Source organism: Chionomys nivalis, chromosome 6 (genome assembly GCF_950005125.1).
Source record: "Chionomys nivalis chromosome 6, mChiNiv1.1, whole genome shotgun sequence".
In the NCBI taxonomy this organism is placed as follows: domain Eukaryota; kingdom Metazoa; phylum Chordata; class Mammalia; order Rodentia; family Cricetidae; genus Chionomys; species Chionomys nivalis.
Window position 1 is genome coordinate 102,263,235 of NC_080091.1, and position 15,308 is coordinate 102,278,542.

Genomic DNA, 15,308 nt, shown 5'->3' on the forward strand with positions numbered 1-15,308 from the left:
GCCTGGTGTCCCGCTGGCAGGAGTCCCCAACTGCCCGACCCTGCCAGAAAGGCTTCTGGGCTCTGACCAGCAGGTGCCACTCAGTATGAAAGCTCCACCTACGATATTGTGTGTGCCAGGGCGGTGTGTGTATGTGTGTGTGTGTGTGTGTGTAAGAGTTAACAGCGTGCAACAAACCACCTGTTGTTTGTACGATTGTGAGGGAGGGGTGCTATTCTACCCATTGATTTGAACCGTGGGTTTCTCCTTCCATCCCTCTGCCCAATTATAGGTCGAAAGCGCAAACCGACATCCTGAAAGCTTGCAGCTCCCTACATAGAAACATTACCCGGTGTGTGTGGGGGGGGGGAGGGGGGGAGTGCAGACAAGATAACTGTAGCAGAGTCTGCTGGGAGTGAGAGCTTTGTCAGGCCCAGCTGGCTGTCCTCAGTGCACTGATGATAAGGATTATGCTGTCCAGGCAGCCTGGGAGAGACAGAGAGGAAAAAAAAGGGCAGCCAACAGCCATTAGTTTGTGTGCTTTTGCACAGTTACATCTTTAGAGGGCAATCACTTCCCAAGGAATGATAAAAAAGAAAGAAAAAGCCCCCCCCCCAGGCTCTTAACTATTCTTAGGGATCACAAAATAAAATACTACACTGTCTCTAATCCCAGTTCCGTTCTTGGCTGCGAAAATAGCCTTAAACCCCTTCAAGCCTTAGGGGAATCGCTCTTGCATGAGCATCATTAACCTCGGACAGGCCAACAACCTGGGGTGGGGTGTTCTGCGGTGGAAACAAGGGGGGTCTCAGGGTCTCTGGGGAAAGGACAGAGACTGGTTTTGTCAGTTTGTTGGAAGGGGGAGGGAGAGAAAGAAGAAAGAAAAAAAGGAAGGAAGGGAAGGAGGGAGATAGAGAAAGAAGAAAGAAAAGAAGGAAGGAAGAAAGGAAGGAAGGAAAGAAGGAAGGAAGGAAAGAAGGAAGGAAGGAAGGAAGGAAGGAAGGAAGGAAGGAAGGAAGGAAGGGAAAAGAAACCTGACTACCCTGTAACCCAGCAGGTAGTGTAGGTCCATATTTCTATATGGTGTGGCAGCCAGGCTCTGAAGTCATAGGCCCCACCTGAGGTGGTCACGTAGCCCTGCAGACATGCTATCACTGCCCTAACAAAAGGTCAGGATGTTGCTCCTTTCTTTGTAATTTGGAGGATGCCTGATGGAGATGCTGATTCAAGCCTACGTGACAGCTAGCACACACAGCACACAGGTAGTTGTGGACAGACTGAAAGCCATTCACCTGGTTACCTAGGAGACAGAATGCTAAGGTATTTCCCCGAAATTAAGTTTTGGTATAAAGGCTGTTCGGAGAATAAACGAGAAGAATTCTTCAGGATGTGAACTCAGCATATCATGAGGGATCTCTGAGAATCTTCCCTCCGAATGTGAGTCGTGTCTTTATTCCCATGTCCTCCACGCTGGTCCAGAGAGAGATAGTTTATGTTGGAGTCTGGTAGATAAATAATTGAGGGTCGTGGCTAGCACCAGACCCCGACAAGGTAGATGCAAAACTGTTCCATGAGGTAGCTCCCAATTCAAACAATTTACTTCGGGGACTGGGATGGGGATGCCGCTCAGTGCTAGTGTCTCTGGTGGCCTTGAGTTTGAATCACAAACACCAAACATGAATCTCAGAAAAGCAATTCCTAAAGCTGAAAACCTCCTGTGCAGAATCTTAGTCTCCAGAAGCTTCCCCAGGCCACATCAGCATGCTGTTGTCTTCAGCATCCCAACTAAGCTGAGGCATGCTAACCCATTACTAAGACACCACCAACCCCTAGCCCAGTAGTCCTCAACTTTCCTGACAGGGGACTCCTCTAACACAGCTCCTCATGCTGTGGTGACCCCTCCAACCATAAAATTATTTTCATTGCTACCTCATAACTGTATTTTTGCTACTGTTATGAATCATAATGTAAATATCTGATATGCAGGACAGCTGATAGACAACCTCTGTGAAAGGGTTGTTCAGACCCCCCCACCGCAAAGGGTCATGACCCACAGGTTGAGAACTGCTACCCTAGATTGTTGGTGAAGGTGAAATGAATTTGTCTCTGCTCTTCCTCTTAGAAATGCTCTTTTTCACACACCCATCAGTGATCTAGTTATAGACCACAGGGAGCTGGGAGAATTCCATATAAGTGTAAAGCACCAAGAGAGTGAACCAAGCACTTCCCACTGTAAGCACTCAGTACATTTATTGAGAACAGTTATTGAAATCGTTCCTCTTAGCAGTCTTGAAAAGCACAAGAAGAGGTACAATGTTAAGTTTTGGAATGAAGTATGCATCCCTTTGTCAAGACTTCTCTAGAGTTGCTTCCTGCCTGTACCCAGACCTCGTTTGTGATGACCTACCAGACTCCCAGTGTGACCAGGACAGTTCTGCATCTATAGACAGGTGGTTGACAGTGCACATTAAATATGGCATCTAAAAGTCATGGCGCGATACTGTTTTGGTCATCTTTTCTTATTTGCTAGCTTATGAACATCAAGTCTAGTCTTTTCAGTTAATCCACGTACTTAGCGAGCTCTCTGTCATAAACACCGGATGAATCAGCAGTCGGTTGGCGTATGTGAGTGCTTGGTCTCCAAGGTCTCGGCAACATCCAAAGGCAACATCTGTTGACTTCAGGGTGTTAATGGAGAGGGAATCTGGCCAACGTATGAAATTGTAAGTCTTCATCTTCAACTTTAGTCAAAGAAGAGATTGTTGTTGGCTGTTTAAACTGGAATTCTATCTTGACTTTGTATGCATGTCTCCAGTCCCTTTCTCCCACTCTGAACTGGGGACAAACTCGCGGCCTCATTTTGGGTACGCTCTCTACCCTAGAGCAAGTTGTCATTCTCTCTGAGCTCCCAGACTCTCGAGTTCCATATACAGACTCTACAGTTAAACAGTTAAACACAGTTTGGATAGGGAGCTCAAGTAGGCTCTTCTGGACTGGGCCAGGCTAAAAGTCCAGGGTGAGAACTGTGCACATCTGGGCTCAGATTCCACGCCACCAGCTCTGTCGTCTTTAGCTTCTTCCTTTGAACTTCAGCTCCCTCATCTCCTTCCTAGACCTTCTTTAGGGCTGTGGTGAGTCTGGGGCTATCTTGTAAATGATGTGGAAATGGTGAGGTGGTTGCCTTGTTGTATTGTTAGCTTCAGGGAGAAAAATTCCCCAAACTGTCACCTCATACTTTGAAGGCACAATTAAAGAATCAGTTTGTCAGGTGCTTGCATCTGGAAAATTTTTTTTCCTTCTTTGTGTTCTCACAGCGTTTAATTACATGTCTGCTTCACCATCAACTCTAGGTGCTTCCCCAATGCGGGAGCTGTAATTATACATCTTCACACCTGCTATCAGTACCTGGCCTTCTCGTAAATTCTAATATTTTAAATTTTGGATGATACTGATTCCTTCAGTATAACTCATTCTGTAGGCTCTGAAATCTGAATACTCTCGCTAGTAAATAATTTGTACTTAATAATGAATATGTATGAAAGTGGCAGATATTTTGTATGCTAATTTAATACATTTCAAAACTCTTAATCTCACTTTAAAAGTGGCGCACGCCTTTAATCCCAGCACTCGGGAGGCAGAGGCAGGCGGATCTCTGTGAGTCCGAGCCCAGCCTGGTCTACAAGAGCTAGTTGCAGGACAGGAACCAAAAGCTACAGAGAAACCCTGTCTTAAAAAAAAAAGAAGTTATACTAGAATTATGTATTTTATACAGGCATGGGCCATAACATCTGATTTTTCAATGCTGGAATTATTCTTTAGGGTGAACGTGCTGTTTTCGTTTTGTCTTGCTTTTTAATGTCAGTTGATCTGTTTGCTAAGAACGAAAGTCAAGTTTAAGTTCTCAGTCAAAACCACCCCCAGGGTTTTACTCTCGAATCCTCTATGCCATCAACGCATCCACTAACCAGACCTTTTCTGGCGTTGTGGGAAGAAACTGAACTAACAGAAAACATCCTGTTTTAAGTTTCAGCTGTTAACATTGTTGCAACAATTTAAGACAACTTGAGTTACAGCTTTTAAATCTCCACTTTACACCATCACAACCCCTAAAACAGTGAAAAGAATGCCTTTGCCTGGAAAACGGCCTCTGCTCAGGCAGTTGGCTGGGTAGCGTGGTGATGGCAGCTGAACCGGCACCAGACAAATGACCTAATAACGGGCCCAATGACCTAAACATAGGAGACTTTAAGTCTTTAGATCCAGGGCAGGTGAGAACTCAGCTGGTAAAGGTGCTGCCAAACTTGACAACCTGAGTTGGTGCCCTGGAGCCCACAGTGGAAATAGGAACACACACACACACACACACACACACACACACACACACACAGCCACCTGGGGGTGGGGGTGGGGTAAAAATTAAGAAAAATGCTTCTAGATTAAATTCTTCTAAAGAAGAGAGAAGACTTTCGTTCAGTCTGTTTGTGAAATTTCCTGTGGAAATAGTTTTGAACTAGTGTGTGTGGCGTACGTTACAGACCAATAGAAGCTTCCTTTGCACGGGCTTATTTACAATCGCTATAGCTCCATGAAATGGGCAGCATCAGTGTCTCCTGTTGACAGAGGATTAACCAAATCCCCTTAAACTCCTTTAGCAAACCCAAGGTCGTATAGTCTTGAGGGAAAGAGTTATATGTGAACCTAGAGGAGCCTGACTTGGGAGTTACACACAACTCCTCAATCTTGTGAGAAAGAAGCAGGTGTTTTAGACGAACCTGTCGCTGTTAATGGCGCGGCTTTTTGGCCATTCTTTTAAAAGTTTTATTTCTATTCTTTTTGAAATATAGTGTGTGCATGCATGTGTGTATGTGTGTGCAGGTGCACATGGGCCATGGCACACATGTGGAGATCAGAGGACAGCTTTGTGTAGTTGTTTCGTGTAGTGTCTTAGGGTTTCTATTGCGTTGAAAAGACACCATGACCACAGCAACTCTTATAAAGGAAAACATTTAATTAAGGTGGTGACTCACAGTTCAGAGGTTCAGTCCATTATCATCATGGCAGGGAGCATGGTAGTGGGCAGGCAGACATGGTGCTGGAGACCATAGCTGTGAGTCCTACATCTTTCAGGTAACAGGAAGTTGACTGAGACACTAGGTAGTATTGTGAGCATAGGAAAGCTCAAAGCCCACCCCCACAGTGACACATCTCCTCCAACAATGCCATACCCACTCCAACAAAGCCACACCCCCAATAGTGCCCCTTCTTTTGGGATTATGGGGACCGGTTACATTCCAACTGCCATGTGCAGTTCTTCATTTCTGATCCTCGTGGAACCCAGAGACTAAACTCAGGTGGTGAGGCCTGTGTGAAAGCACCTCCACCCACTAATCCGGGCTCATTCCGTTTTGCACTCACTTGCACTCTCCAGGGAATGCTCATCCCAGATGCACCCTCTTGTGGTGGTCTCACTGCTCACTCTGTAAATGCAAAGCACTGATAAAGAAATTCAATACAGAATTTCTCTGTGTATCCCAGGCTCTCCTGGAACTCTCTCTGTAGATCAGGCTGGCTTTGATCTCATAGAGATCCATCTGCCTCTGCCTCTGTGGAGTGCTAGGATTAAAGGTGTGCACCACCATCTCCTTTTTTTTTTTTTAAACAGAAGAATGTGTTCAGGTTTACACTTTCTGAAGGATAAGACTATATCATGGCGGGGAAGTGCGGCAGCAAGCTGGAAGGTATGCAGCCAGAGCAGGAAGCTGAGAACGCACATCTCTAACTGCAATGAGGCAAAAAAGAAACAAACTTATTTTTTTCTTTTTCTTTTCTTTTTCCTTTGAGAAAAGGTTTCTCTGTAGCTTTGGAGCCTGTCCTGGAACTTACTCTGTAGATCAGGCTGGCCCCGAACTCACAGAGATCTGCCTCCCTCTGCCCCCAAATGCTGGGATTAAAGGCATGCACCACACCCAGCAGAAACTTCTTAATGAGAGATCGTGATGTGTGACTCCGAGAGTTTAAGCAATGCCACATAGACTGGGAGAAAGTCTCATTCTTAGAATTATTGTTCAGGTGGACAGTGATAGAGTTCTCAATGATACAGTCATCACACCATAGTCTAAGATATTCATGCTCTAGTTTTCATTCATGTTTCTTAGCTTGTAATTTTCACACTTTTTGTTCTAAGTGATTAGAGCTATGAGAGATCCTTTACATTCTGGGTTTTGTCCTCAGTTTATTAAATATCATAAAGGGGGTTTCTTCTGTGATTTATTACAAGCCCCTTTCAACTGAACATGGCCTTCTGTTGAAGAGGTGGGTTTCCCAAGGCCACGCCAAGGGACACTGGCTTCCATGTGGGGCCAAGCCTATGGTTTGCTGGGCACTCCTGAAAAGGGAAACATTTCTTTGGGGTTACATTTACAGGTTCAGTTCATTATCATCATGGTGGGACATGGCAGGATGCAAGCGGACATGGAGGGGGAGAAGTAGCTGAGAGACCTGCATCTTGCAGGCAATAGGAAGTGGTCTGACTATAACACTGAGTGAAGCTACCTCAAAGCCCACCTCCTCAGTGACACACTTCCTCCAACAAGGACATACTTACTCTAGTAAAGCCACACCTCCTAATACTGCCACTCACTTTGGGAACCATTTTCTTTCAAACCACCATACCATCTGAAGCTAGGCAGAGGGCAGCCTTCAAGGGATGATGCTATCTCCAGATAGACAGAGTCAGAACTTAATTAAATTTAGGACACTCTGTTAATGTTTGTTGAAGAACTGAATTGTTCTAGGAAACACCTCTCTCTGTCTCCCCACCCTCCACCCCATTCCTGGCGAGAACCTGCAATAGACTGGCTTCCTCAAGCTAGTTTCTATATTTTCTTAAACAGAGATGACTTTTCTGCTAGGTAAAGCCCACTGTGGTTTACAGGCTGTCTGTGGATTAATTCACAGAATAAACTAATAAGAAGGGATATTATACATTCTTATGTCACCTGAAGCTCACTAGGTGTTCTGGGTTATCTAGGTTCAAACACAGATTATTTGGCAATTGTTATGGGTTGGGTCTGAAATGTTCCCCCGTGGGCTCAGGTATGTGAACACACGGTTTCAAGTTGTGGAAGCTACGGTGTCTTTTGGGAGGGAGACATGGCTGGTGTGTACAGAGCCATCAGGGCCTCCAGAGATTCTGGTTCTGTATTAAGTGTGCTTGCCATGCAACCACATGACGGGAGTGTGGTTTTCAGCAACCATATAACAATCTGGCTGTTCCGCACACTCCTGTAACCCCGACTGTGTGTGTGTGTGGGGGGGGGGTCAGACATAACAAGCTGGATGTCCTGCATGTTCCTTATGCATGCACCAGCATACACACACTCACAGATACATTCACACATATATAAAATCATAAGTAGATATTTTAAACACTAAAACCAAAAGAATTGAATTACAGGCTCTGTCAACTCATTTCCTGAATGTCTCCTAAGAACAGGCCCATTCTCATATAGAAAACACAGGCTTGTTTCTTTACCACAGGTTCATCTCCCTTGTATTTACATATTCTTTTAACCCCTGGGTTCTAGGATGCTTCTTGAGAAACATGTAGCTGCAGCTTGTGGAAGACAGACACACATGTTCTGAGAGTTCAAAGGGAAAAGGTAAAATTACTCATTGATAATTGTTGCACAACAGCCTGGGGCTGATCTTAAGAGCATTTCTGTGGATCTGCTGAGCCAGGCAAACTCCTATACTATTCTGTGTTTTTCTGTCTTATTATTTTTGTGGCTTGGTATTCTTTACTAGTATTTATAAAATCCAAGGCCCCTACCCTGGCAAGAGGTATTTTTGTTGAGGCTGTGCCCCGACATCCCTCCTGAGTGGCTGGGCAGTGGCAGGGTAGCTTGGTATTCCCGTCTTTCCCCTTCTTGGCCATTCATTCCTGTCTATGAATACCCTCTGCTATAAATGCTTTTCTAGGCCAACTACTGCTGCATTTATAGCCCTCCGTCCTGTATATATCTAAGAAAATTATAAATAAAAGCTCTCTTTATAGAGGGCCAATGACAATCTCGGGCTGGTGAACACAGACTCTGTGCTGCTAGGGACAAATTAGACACATGAGAACAAGCCACCTTTCCCAGGGTACAGGCAATACATGCGGTGTAGTGAGCACCGGTCTACACTGTTTAATCGTTAGTGATGAGCTGCTACTTTAAACAGTCTCTCTTCCTATTTCCCCTTGCACATTAGCTAAGACGTTGGGGATGGGTGCTTGGGCTCACTTGCTCGGACCTACCAGACTCCTCTTTGTAATCAGAGGTTTCTCTCCCACCTGTCAGTTCCCAAATCACCACTCCAAGGCTTAAATTAATATTTATTGAAAACTGGCCTATTGGTTCAGGTTTATTATTAACTAGCTCTTGCAGCTTAAATTAACCCATTTCTAGTAGTGTATATATTACCACGAGGCTCTCCTTGCCTGTCTCTATTGCTAGTAGAGTGGAATGGAAGTCACATGACTTCCACAGTGGCAGTGGAAGCTATGGTAAAGGAAACATCAGTGAATCAGATTTCCTGCTGCTCTGCCTTCCAGAGACTTGATTGACAGTTCTGCTAATAACTACCAGCTAACATTACTGGTAGCTAGTATTACTAGTATTACTAGCATATTGATAGCTCATATTCTCCGTGTCTTGTTTCCACCCCAACTCTCTCCTGACACAAACTACTCAGAGCTAACACCCACTCTTTGTTGGGATTTGTGTGTATCTTTTCATCATGGGGGGGGTGTTGCTCCCCGAGACCCCTGGGGTGACGTGTGGAGTTCGCTGTCCTCTTGCCTTATATGTCTGTTTGGTTCCTCTTGAAGCGTGTCCTTTAAAAAAGCTTTGGATTGGGTGAATCACCCCAGTGACTTGCTGAATACAAGGGGGTCATGGTAACCTCGCCGATCCCAGTTGGGCTGAAGTGTGGTGGCCTGCAGGCCTCGGGAGACTTCCTGTGGCTTCATATGAGAGGAGGACAATCTGATGGTGCTGTTGTCTCTTCATCTCCGGAGGCAGGGGCGTTTGTGCCAACTCCGGGAAGCTAAGTGTCAGAGTCGAACTGGAAATGGAACAGAGTCAAGCCTAAGCTCTAATTGCTGGGATCCCTAGAAGGTGATAAAACGACAAAGGGACCTGACTACCCAAGGCCTCTGTGGGACCACAGCTGTCTCCTCTCACATGATCACACGGACTTTGTTGCTGTGGCCTCCTGTGAAGACATCCTGCTTGTGAGTCATTGCAGACTAGAGGAGTCAGAATGTTTGGACTAGGCCAGAGCATGGCACTTCAGATGCATTGCAATCTATGTTCTCATTTCCATGGAGTCACAGCCATGGTTGATTTTGGCAAAAGACCACACGGGTGACCTTTGCCACACTGTTATCTGAGCATTCTTTCTAGGACAGGCAATGGGCACACTGTGGAGATTTGGAATTGTGGGCTCTGTTTGCAGTGTGTGTGTGTGTGTGTGTGTGTGTGTGTGTGTGGCATGTTTGTAGGTGTGTATGTGGCATGTGCATGTAGGTGTGTGTATGTTATATGGGTAGGTGTGTGTGAGTGTGAATGTGTGTATGTGTGTTTATTTCTTGCTCACTATACTTATTAGACTGCTTCTCATTTGGGTACCAACACACACATACACACACACACACACACGAGAGAGAGAGAGGCAGAGAGAGAGAGAGACATTTAAGTGCTGGCATTACTCTCTCTTTGCTTCCTAAGCTATGGAGAAATGAGTTCCATCCAGCCCTACCCTGCTGCATGAGGAGCTCTGTCATCATGGATTCTTCTATAATAAACTTCCCCATGACGAACTTTCCCACCATGATGAGCTCTACCATCAGTTCCCCTCCATGATGACAGCCGACACCCTCTTGAATCTTCACCCTCTTCCCTTAAGTTGCTTCTGTCAGGCATTTGATCACAACAAGAAGAAAAGTAATCATACATTCAACTAAAGCCAGCCGTGAAACAGTCTTCCAGTAGTCCAGCTTCCCACCACCACCACACTGACATCCCTCCTCCTCCCCACTCTCTCTTCAGGCTTCTTGGTGCTAGTCGTGGGCAGGTGTTAGCAGCCTCACCAGCACCAAGAAGCATCCTGGGTACAGTCACCCAGGTCAGATGCCACTGGGTTTTATTAAATGGTCTCCCCACCCCAACTTAGCTCTGTCTAGTTGTAGATAGCCCAACAAGACACAGAAAGAATTCTAGGGGAATGTCCCCGACCCTCCAGATGATAGAGACCATGACTGGATCCTGTTGAAGCACACTGGCCAATGAGGCTGCATTCTGCATCAGTGTGTGTCTTCTAGTTGCTAGGCGGGAACCCCAAACTAGTGTGATTGGCCAGGGACTTAACGCAGGAACATTGGAGTACAGTACTCAGTGTCCTGGGCAGGGGGGCTTACTGACCTCTGAGGTCTCACCTGGCCACCAGCAGGGTGCTATTTCACTTGAGTTGAAATGTTGAGCAGCTGTGGGACCTGCTTGCAGACAGAGTGAAGGCATTAACCAGAGAACACACTTTCCCTTCTTTTCCCGAGGGTTCGTGGCAGTTGTTTTCTCGTGAAAACAAGCAGAAATCTGTTGCAATCATCTGGCGTTTTGGTTTCCCGGTTTGTATGGGAACCTAGAGAGATAGACAGATGGTACTTTCATTATCCAGAAAATTACAGCTGAAAACAAACATGAAAGCCGGTCTTAGGAGGAACGCTCGGGTAGATGTCTTCAGACCATGGTCCCTGATCTCAGGACCTGCTAGCGACCCTGCTGGGCTTGCTGTTTCTGCTCCAGCTCAGTACACTCTAGCAGGGTTTTCATCTGGATCATGGTAGGTGACTCCCTGTGACACACTAGCCTGCCACCTCCCATCAGATCTCAAGTGTCCCTTTCTGCACCAGCCGGAGATTGGAGTGACCAGGACAAAGAAGTCCTCAGGCCCATGTTCTAATCCGTGGGATTTCTGTATGAACACGGTGCACAGACACACATGCAGGAAAAATCCATACAGATAAAATAAAAGCAAAAATACAAGTGTATGAAATGAAATGTTTCCACACGGAAGGCAGAGGAGGCAAATCCTCTCCTGGTCACCCTGGGACCTGGGGTGTGCTGCATAGAGAGCTGGAGCTGTCCTGGACTGAAGATCCTCTGCAGAGGCCCTGTGGCCTCTCTCTGCCCGTCAGACTATTGCAATAGTGGACCCCAGAAACTGGAATTTCCCTCTAAATCTCATGCTGGGCAAGGAGAAGTCTGGGGCCTGGTGTCAGCCAGGAGGGGAAGCTTGGAAAGAAATTTTATACACTCCTGTCAACTTTTCAGGCCATGGTATAGGAGGGACTGGGGCTGAGACAGTTCTCAGTCACTGATGAGTGGAACTGAATCTAGACTGGACTGTTAAATTATACACACGCTACTTTCCCTCTATTTAAGCCTATTAAGGACCCCAAAGAGGGAGCTATGATGTCATTCCTTGTCCCTCTCCCCAGCATGGCCGCATTGAATACATCTCTTCTGATTTTCACTATTATTTATCTCTTTAGTTCTCTTACTGAGGTTGGATGGCTAAGCCCAGTTTGCTAGGACCACCAGGCTCCTGGCTTTGACCCTAATGACGTCAGTAGCAGTGTGGTTGCATACAAGGAGGGATGCTATCTAACTCAGTGGGAGAAGGCCTGTCTTCCAGCAGAGCTGTCTGCTCATATAGGCTCTTTGTGTAGCTTTCACCACCTCTAGGTGTGTGGCAGGATCCTTTTCAGAACCACGGTATGTGTCCTACAATGAATCCAGGTTGACCAGACCCTTTAAAAAATGTCTATTTCTTAAAGGAAAAAGGAAGATCAAGGAAAGTCATGGTACTGGCCATACAGTATAAAAAGCAAGCTAGGCATGTTAATCCTAGCAATCAGGAGGCAGAAGCAGGTGGATCTCTGTGAGTTTAAGGCCAGCCTGCTCTACAGAGTAAGTTCCAGGACAGCCAGGGCTACGTGGTGAGGCCTTTTCTCCAAAAATTATATTGCGTATATATCCAAATGCTATACTATTGTTATTATTGCTATATATTATTATTATAGATAGAAAAGGGGGTACCCTTGACTAATGGCATAGAGAAGACCATGTACTTATATTAGTGTGTGTGTATGTGTACAACCCGTTTAGTCCTTATATTTGTTACTTTTGTGTGTATGTTTTCAGGGTGACCACTTGGTGTTGGGTAACTCATTGGGGGCTATTCCTTGGTCTTGCCCTGAGAAAGATGACCTGTCAAATGTTTCTGTGGCTTGCTAAGGATGACACAGCTGGACAACTGAGGAGGTAGGATTCACTTAAAGCCTGGCTGGTGACATGAGGAAAGGGCAGAAGTGACCAAGCAGTCGGAGAGTGGGGTCCTGGTTGAAGGCTTTTGGAAGGGAGGTCAATCAGGAAAACCAGCATTTGTTGACTCAAATCCAACTCTGGGAGAGCCACACTCTGCAGACACACAGGCTTTTGACCAGCATGCATTTTAGATGTCTGTAGAGGCTGTATGGAAGACAAGCTCGCAGTGATGACAGAGTTCCGGGAAGGCAGATGCTCAGCTGGTCCTCAGTCCATCAGTGTGCCCTCTGCTGTGACTGAGCGGTAATTAGTTGCAATCAGTTGAGTTCAACACAACAATTACTGTAAATGAAAATTCTTGAATTAAAAAAAATCAGATGTGTTTTTCAGCGAGGGTTGTGACTCCATGTCTCAGTCTCTCAGTCAGTTAGGGTTTCGTAACAAGAGCTGCAATCAGGGGGCTTAGAGAACAGATGTCTGCTTCTGACCACGCCGGAGGCTGGGGAGTGCAGACTTGAGGTGCCACATTCAGTTCTTTCCGTGTAGTGGACAGCTGGCTTCAGAAAGAGAGGGCTGTCAGTCACTGCTGAACCAGGGCCCTGGTTTCCAGCCATGGGCTCCTCCTGACTGTTCCAAGCTTAACTAACCTCCCTCAAAAGCCCTGCCTTTTAGTACCTTAACATTTGAGTTAGAATTTTAACATAGGAATTTCCGGGGGACACTGTAGTGATATTTCATTTGTATTTTAGCAAATAAAGCTTTCCTGAAGTTCAGAGAGTAAAACAGCTACACTGATCAGCGTTACAGATCAGGCAGTGGTGACACACACCTTTAATCCAGTAGCCACACTAGTTTGCCATAGAAGCCAGGTGGTAGTGGTGCACGCCTTTTATCCCAGCATTAGAGAGGAATATAAAACGGGAGGAACAGCTCTCAGGCACAGTCTCATTCTGAGATTCCTGGAGGCAGGATCGCCATTTCGGAAGGAGGTAAAGGTAAGAGTCAGTAGCTGGCTGTTTTGCTTTTCTGACCTTGAGGTTGAACCCCAATTTCTGTCTCTGGACTTTTATTAATCGTGTTACAGGACACAAATACATGGTTTATAACACAGAGGATAACCGATAATACATCTGTAGAGTTCGAATTGACCAACGAAATCCCCAGCAACCGTCTTCCTTGAGCCTCATGATGACATCTGAGACACCTACCTCTGTTTTCCAGCTGAACTGAGAAGTGTGTGTCCCTCCCAGCATCCTACGCTAAATGGCAGCAGTGGGATGCACACCACAGGGATCTGATCCCCAATCCTGTGTTCTCATACCTACACCAGGGACCTGGCCATGTGCCTCTCATATCAACAGCAGAAACATCAACAGCGGAACAATGAGAGCTCAATGCTGGTCTTCAAGAGAATATTCTCTTAGGGAAGGTGCCAGCATTTTCTTTGCTTTACATATTCAAGAATTATCAGGGTTAGATAACTATACGATTACACAGATGGCACATGATACACTGAACGTTTGACTGCTGTGGAGCTCGTGTTCTCATTAAACCACGCTGCCAAGTGGCCTTTGGGGGTGCTCTTTGGAAAATGATATGCAAGATGAAAAGATCTTGTTTGACATTTATCAGGATTTTAGTAAAAAGAAAGAAACTCTTGCTCTTTCCAAGTACGGATGCTCTACACAGCACTCAACACAAGTCTTGTTTCCCAAGGCCCTGCAGATGGAGGACAGATGTTTATGCTTGGAGAGGTCCACTCTATGTAGCTGACTCAGAGAGATTGTATCTTCTTCTGAATGTTGCAGAGAAATGGCACCAGGCAGAGCCTGTCAAATAAAAGTCACATCAAAGGAGTTATCATGCAGATTGAATTCTTTTAAAAACCCAAGAAACCAGGATGTTATATAGTGGCAGGGCTGGGAACCCTGCATCTCAGAGGTCATCCTGGACCTAGTCCTTTTCGGGTGTCTTCTACCCTGAGATCTAGCTTGAAGCCAGAGAGCATCCCCCATGTGTCTGATTGACAGCTGTGTAGGTGGGGCAGGGGCGAGAAGCAATGGTGCAGTCTTGTGCAAGGCTGGTATTTGGTCACACTCAGAACTGCATGGACCATGGGGAGAAAGTGGGAACGTGGTCATCACTCAAGTAGACTATTCAGATGAAAAGAAATTCACAGTGAACTCAGAAACGTTATGCTGGACTGTGTGGGCATGTTTGAAATACTCACTAGGGAAGAATAATCAGGCCTGTAATCATCACACAGCTTTTGGGGTCATGATGGCAGCCCATGAAAAGGTTCTTCAGGGAAAATGCACACATCCACTGTTATGTGTACATGTGTCTGTATGTTATGCGATGTATGTGCAAGCATGCTTACCACAGCTCACATGTGGAGGTTGGAGAACAACTCCGTGGAGTTGATTCTCTCCTTCCACCTTTACTTGGGTTTCAGGGATCAGGGGGTTTGTAATCCCCAGGGGGCAGTGCCTTACCCTCTGAACTGTCTCCCCAGTTCAGCTGATTCCCATGTTAGGAAGCCCGTTTGTATGCTACAGGTAATCACTGCAGTGCTGACACAGCCTTAGGGATATGTGGTTCACGTCGCCTTTTATAGAAGAGGAAACGGAGGTCCTGAGAGGGCTAGTGGCATGCTGGAGTCACACTTCACTCAGGAGGACGAACACTTCCTGAGTGTGTAAAGGGCCAGCTGCACGCTCACTACCTAAGGCAGCCCTGGGAGAGCGGCAGGGACTAGATCATTGTAGAAAGGCATTTATATCTCTAAAAGAGGAACCAAGGAGGAGACAAAGAAACAAGAATAATTGGTGGAAACAGGACTCTAACCCAGCAGAGACAAGTATCCTCCAGGCTGTCCATCTGAGTTTCTCCCTGAGTTGCTGTGATAATGTTACCCTTACAGAAGCAATTCAAGGAGCAAGGGCTTATCTTGGCTCA